This window comes from Pteropus vampyrus, unplaced genomic scaffold (assembly GCF_000151845.1).
Source record: "Pteropus vampyrus isolate Shadow unplaced genomic scaffold, Pvam_2.0 Scaffold18, whole genome shotgun sequence".
NCBI classification, from domain to species: Eukaryota; Metazoa; Chordata; class Mammalia; order Chiroptera; family Pteropodidae; genus Pteropus; species Pteropus vampyrus.
In genome coordinates this window covers 9,008,015-9,014,546 of record NW_011888799.1, presented here as the reverse complement: position 1 = coordinate 9,014,546, position 6,532 = coordinate 9,008,015, and the positions used below count along the sequence as shown (strand labels likewise).

Genomic DNA, 6,532 nt, shown 5'->3' with positions numbered 1-6,532 from the left:
ATGTAATTAAATATTTATATGAACATTTTTAAATGTTCTAGTATTATTTGAAAAATAATTAAGCCAGTAAGGGCAGATTTGGCAGTTTGAAGTATCAAACGTCTTTCATGTGAGTCATAAAGGGAATGACAACAGGAGAAAAATGTAATTTTCTACTCTAAATATTCAAACAGCAAAATTAAGAAATGTCAAGAGATTGTGCATAGAGCTTTTAAAATGCTAAAAATAGTATTAAGAACATTTAAAAATCTAGTTATGTTCTCCTTTTAGGAGGAATTTGATTAATTTTATAAAATAAAGTATTAAATTATTTCTCTCATTTTTTATTTTATGGATGTTTATAAAAAAAGAAATAGTTGTACTTTATTCCAAGAACAAGGACTTTTTGAGCTAATGCTTTGAATGCTTTTACAAATTTATCCAGGATCTGACAAGAGCAAATGCATTCCTCCAGCTATCAGGGAGTCTCGCCTCAACTCCAGTGCAGGCATGTTCTTGCCAGGCAAGAAGGTGGATGGTCACCCACCCACGGAGAAAGCGCTTTGGAGTGGTGTTTGCCGGGGAAGGAGAGCATAGTGCAGATGATCTATGAGGGTGAAGAGTAGGAGGTGTCAGTTGGAGCACCAATGGTGTAGATTTGGGCTCCAGGGATGGCTCAGGAACAAGCAGCATGGGGTCCAATCCTGCCATTTCTCCAATTCTGTAACCTCAGACAAGTCATTAAGTATGGGTGCCTCAATTTCCTCCTGTATCCCCTTCTAGTACCTGAGCACTAGTGGAGTCTACATGTAAAATGCTCAGAACACGGTCTGACATATCAGACTATGCACTCAGTAAGATTTAGTGCTATCATTGTCATCATCATCATCATAATCATCTATTAATTTTCTATTATCATTTATTATTGTTTTTATGATCTTCCAAGACTCAGACTTCCATGCTCTGCTTCGGATATCTCTGGATGAAAAAGATAGTCAGAAGGTAAGGAGGTCCCAGACCATTGTGTATGTGTGTGTGAGGGAAAAGACTTGAGGAAAAACAGCTTGCACTTGTCCCTTCTGTGTCACCCTGCTGCCCTCTGCCCAACCACTTAAGTGAAATCACAAAGGAAATAAAATTCATGCACTCTAAATGGCAAAAGAAGAGCAGAAATGTCAGCAACTTCATGGGTATCTTGGAGTCCAACACATTTTGTATGAATCTATAGCTATGTCTATGTCTATGTCTACGTCTACGTCTACGTCTACGTCTATGTCTATGTCTATGTCTATGTCTATGTCTATGTCTATGTCTATGTCTATGTCTATGTCTATGTCTATATCATCTATATCTATATCTATCTATAATCACCAAAAACATGGCTAGAAATGTCAAAGTTTATGAAACCAGCTACTTAAATTCTGCTCCTTAAATCAAATTAATTTATATTTTGGTCAAGATATTTTGTGTGAAGACAATTTCCAAGACATAAGGGCCCCCTCTCCCATACTTTAATGATGCTACTACCTGTGCCTTTGACCCTGAAAGGTAGTTTTCTTCTCCCTCCACCTGTTTTCTGAACTCTTTGCCTCAGAGATCCCTTATCACTCTCAGCTTCCAAATGTCTCCTTTCCCTGTGTAACTCCAGAATTAACTTTAATAACTGTACTTTTACCTCTGGTCTCAAGTGTTCAGCTACCTTGGGAATACCTCCGACTAGAATATATGGATAAACCAGGAGTTCAGCTTTTTAGAATCAGAACCTACTCTCCATTTCAAATCAATTTAATTCTAAAAATGGTTTCCGAGGGCAAAACCCCTATCATGCAATTAAAATTATTAGTTTGCTCCTTTACCTTGGCCTCCCTCACTAGATAATAAACATAGAACCTGTGAATCTTTTATACTTTTTGTAGCTCCAGCGTCTGTCATAATGCTTGGTAGGAGGTGGGTAATAAATAAGTGTTTTTTAAATAAGTGGTTGAATGAACAATTGAATGAATGAATAAATAAATTAGTAAAGAAAATGATATAAAGATGAATGCTAACTTGCCCCTGCTCTCCTCTGGCTCTTTTTCCTGTTTGGGAACACAAAACAGGCTGCAACAATTTTGTAACAGAAGCACCTAGGAAGCGAACTAGGAGAACAGGGGAAAGAATATGTTCGATGGAATGATCTGATGAACTGGAAAAGAGGAAAGACTTAAAAAAGCTTTGAAACACTGGTGGAACCTTTTCTCAAATCATTCATTACTGTCAGTACACCACAGAGATGCTACTGTAAATAATATGTTATCCTTTGCACTCTTACCTCAACATTCTAGAAGTTGAAGAGTACTTAGAGGTTTCTTGGGCCTATTCCCCCATTAAGCATATTTATCTTGCCCACGGTACTTTGGTCTGGTAGTTAGAAAATTTCAGACCAGATTATAGTTCACAATTCCAGATCTGGGATTCCAAATCAAGGTCACTCAAGGAGATAATGATCTCTTTGCCTTAAGAAACACTATTCAACCCTTCTCTTCAAATCCAGATGATTTCTATAATTTTTTTTTTTTTTTTTTTACTCAAAATGTCTCTGATATAGTTGTTTCTTATAGTGGATAAGGTCCCTGTGCCTTTGAAAGAATGATAACAAAGTCTTTGCCAGTATCAAAATAAGTACTTGACATATCTTATTTCTAATCTTCACTGAAAATCTACTAAATATGTATTTTTGTATCAATTAGGGCCCTTTGTAGCAAGTGACACAAATCCAATTCCAACATCATTAAGCAAAAAGAGAGAATCTGTTGGCTTACTTAATGAAAAGTGCAGAGTTTATGGAGGGCAAGCATAACTACATTCAAGGGTCCAAACACCCTCTTGGCATCTGGTGTCTCTTCATTTCTTGTTTATGTTTTCTTTCTTTGTTAGCTACTCTTTCTTTGTTAGGTGCTCTCCAGGGCGTGACCCCCAGCAGCTCCATTCTTATATCTTTATAGTTTCAAGTCCTTTGCTCAAAAGGCTCAAATCTTAGACAGTATGCATTGGCCCTGATCAAATCATATGATCATAACTGATCCAATCATTGTTGCCAGGAGATTTGATGCTCTTATTGGCTAGATCTTAGAAAAATTCTCAATCACATGCTCAAACCTCACTGTGGAAAAAGTGTTTATCCCTCCACCCCAAATTTAGGGTGCTTTTAAAATAAGAAATAAGGCAGAGACCCAGACAACAATTGATCATAACAAGTTTGATCTTAACTTCAAAAATGAAGTATCTGAGAATCAAATTAATTAAGGTCACACACCAGGGTGCAACTGTAAAGCCAGAATCTGGCAGGAAACAGAATCTAGCTCAGGTAGTTAGAGACTAATGATGAGATAATTTGTAGAGATGCAGACAGTGGTAAGGGGACCAGCAAAAGCTGTTGAGGAGCTGGGAATCCAGGCACAGGAGGGCCACTTTGGGGCCTGAGGGGCAAGAGCTAGATCCCAAGAGGAAAGGCCAAATCACAGGAGCAGTAGAGATAGAGAAACACCATCACTGCCAAAATAGTGAAACAGAGAGGGAGCCTGGAATGGGGATGAGATACCTTGATTTATCTCTTCTATATCCTGATCTTTCAGTACCTCCCACTTTGTTAGCTACTCTAACAAACCAGAACTAACCAGTATGGGATGAAGCCAGGACACAGAGCCAGGAAGAGAAGGGCAGAAATGGATGCAGAAGAAAAGAGGAAGAATAACTAAGCACTGCAGCTGTGTATGTCAGTTTCTGAACTCAGTGCTAAATAATTCGAAAAGTTATATCTACGCCTTTACCTACCTTTTATATTTATGAGGAGTGTGCATGGTCAGAGACCTCTAGGTAAGACACTGCTCCCCTGCAGACTTGACTGACCACTCTCCCTTAGCAGTTGGCTCTGAGATACCTTGAATCTGTAGCTTCAGGTGTTTGTCTCTGTGGTGAACCTTCTACCATGGCACCACTCATCTCATCATTCTGGTACTGAAATTCAGAATATTATTATTCCGTGCTTCACCAGAAAAATTGCTTAGGTTAGAAGGAGCGTTAGCAGGGATTCCTTAGATATGATCCACTTTCTTTCATCTGAAGGACACGATTGTCCTTCGGGAAAACTTTGAGATCTGGCCTTCAAGTAGAACTGACTACTTGGCTACAGGGACTAGCATCTTAAAAGCACAAGACCCTAGAGTTTAAGTTTAAATAAGAAAATAAAATCAGAACTCTGACCATGGAAACAATGCCCCGGGCAATCTACACCTAGGGACCATCACTTTCCTAGCAGTACTAACACTATAAACTCTAACAGAGTGTGAGCTCTCTGAGCCCTTCCTCAGTGGGTATGTTGTGGGTATTTTAATATTTCAGCACAGATATGCCTTATGTACCTTGTGCTTATTTTGATTTCTGGAAAATAACTTGTGTTCTGTCTCACAGAAGAAGATTAATTTAGGGAAACTGAGGCGAATTAGCTATCGGTAGTCTTAATTCATGATTTCCTGAAGGTTAACTGTTACCAACTCTTTTTGTCATCCCCAGTGATCTGCACTTGAATGGTCGTGAACAGTCTTGACCTGGTCAGAGGAAGAGAGGATCTCCAGATCTGGAGGGCACACTGAGGTTGGCTGGTCCAAACTTCCACCTAAAATAGACTGCCATATGGTTTCCACCTGAAGGTTTCTCATGAGGTGGAGTTTTCCAACTCACTGTTGCATAAATTTGTATTATAAAATCCTTTTTAAATCAAAGTGGAATCTGTTTCCCATTACTCTCACTGATGCTTTCCCTGCCTTCTGCATCAATGTTGGATAAGTGAACACTGTCTTGACCACATTTAATCTGTTTGAATCCTGAAGATAGTCATCATATGTCTCTTTGATTTTTGTACAGAAGCCGAAGCTAAAAATGTCCATTTTCTCTACACCCATCCTCATATAACTCAATTTCTAGACTCCTTCTATCTTAGTTTCCCAGCAACAAATTCTTTCTAGTTTATTATTTTCTCCAGTAAAATGTGGTTTATGCTCCATGAGGTCTGACCCATACAGAGCATGGCTTCCAATGATTGGTTAGGATTTTGTTTTGTTTTCTAGCTGCCGTGTCATGGTCTCGGCTCACATTGAGCCTGACTTCGATAAAACCCCTGGATCTTTTCACATGGACTCCTGCCAAGCCACAGCTCCTCCCTCAATATCTGTGGAACTGATAGTTATAAAAATAACATTCATATTTTGTTTTATTATAAAAGCAATATGCAACAATTGGAGAAAATTTAGAAAATGCAGTTAGGTAACTCGGTGATTTCAAATTAAGATCAGCAACAATCTCACTATCCAGAGATATCTACAGCTAATACTTTGATGATTATTAAGGGTAGCCAACTAAAATGCCAACAGGGCCCAAGCAGATTTTGCAAATTTGTGAAGCAGATTGAGAGTGAAACAGTAAGGCATAGGTGGGCTTATTGCCGGCTAAAGACATTAGCCATTATTCAGCTCAGATTGCCTATTACTCGCCAGAAGTGAGTGCTCTATAAAACCAGAACCAGATATTCTGATTTTTTTTTTCAAGAGACACTGAAAATGTACAATTTTATAATAAATCTATTTATTAAGTATTGGTAAATAATTTACGTTGGCCAAAAAAATGATGCCTTTGGACCCTTGGGTTTTGAGCTGTTAGTAATATGGCTTCTCTGGTGTATCCTTCCACCTTGCCTTCTTTCTTCTATCTTTCAGAAAAAATTGGGCTTATCCTCTCTCTATAATAACCAACAACGTCTGTGATCAGCTAACTCTAGATATCTTCCTTAGTGTACTGCTTCTCATGGATTCCCCTCTCGCTGTCTCTTTTCTCCCTCAGATGTGCTTCTTTCTCATCCTCCACACACCTTTCTCATTTCCACCACAGAGCCTGGGTGCTGGGTTATGTCCCTGCCTGAGCTTCACTCCCTTTTCAGAACTCTCACTCCACATCACAGCATTTCCAAGATTTGGTCCCCCAAATCCACTCTTTGCTATGCTCATGACTTTCATGCTATAGACAAGGTCAGCCTTTGGAGTTTGAGTGACCCAGTTTCAAGCCCTAATCTGCACTTAACTAGCTGTATAACTCTGTGGAAAATTGCTTTGACTTCTCTGAAACTTTATTACCTCAACCACAATGTTGGAAACAATGTTGCTTACCCTGAAAAATAGTTCAGATGATTAATAATAACATATATAAAACACCTCAACAAATCATAGCTGTCGTGATACTATTATGCTTGGTTTTAACCATCAATGGATGCTAATATTAACTGTTGTCCCCAGCTTCGTTAGGAAATAGCTACCTTAAAATATTAATTGAATGAATGAATAAATAAAAGGATGAGTAAATGAATAAGGTGAAAAGCTATAAACAGGTTGGAGGATCCAAGTTATTCTTAAAGATAGAAATACAGGAAAGCACTCCAAACTGAAAGAAGAGAAAAGAGCTTACACTTGGTGACTCAGGTTCTTTCCTATCTAATCTTGTCTTTTAATGTTCCAAAGATATGTTG

The 6,532-nt window shown here is 38.4% G+C and overlaps 1 long non-coding RNA gene across 1 annotated transcript in view; it reads left to right on the top strand.

Annotated features, from left to right (window-relative positions):
- LOC105288512 overlaps positions 1 to 4,739 on the top strand; it is a 9,568-nt gene extending 4,829 nt beyond the window's left edge. The window contains exons 4-5 of the long non-coding RNA XR_895608.2: positions 926 to 981; positions 4,531 to 4,739. This is a non-coding gene — a long non-coding RNA (uncharacterized LOC105288512). The remainder of the gene's footprint in view (positions 1 to 925; positions 982 to 4,530) is intronic.
- The last annotated feature ends 1,793 nt before the right edge of the window (positions 4,740 to 6,532 follow it).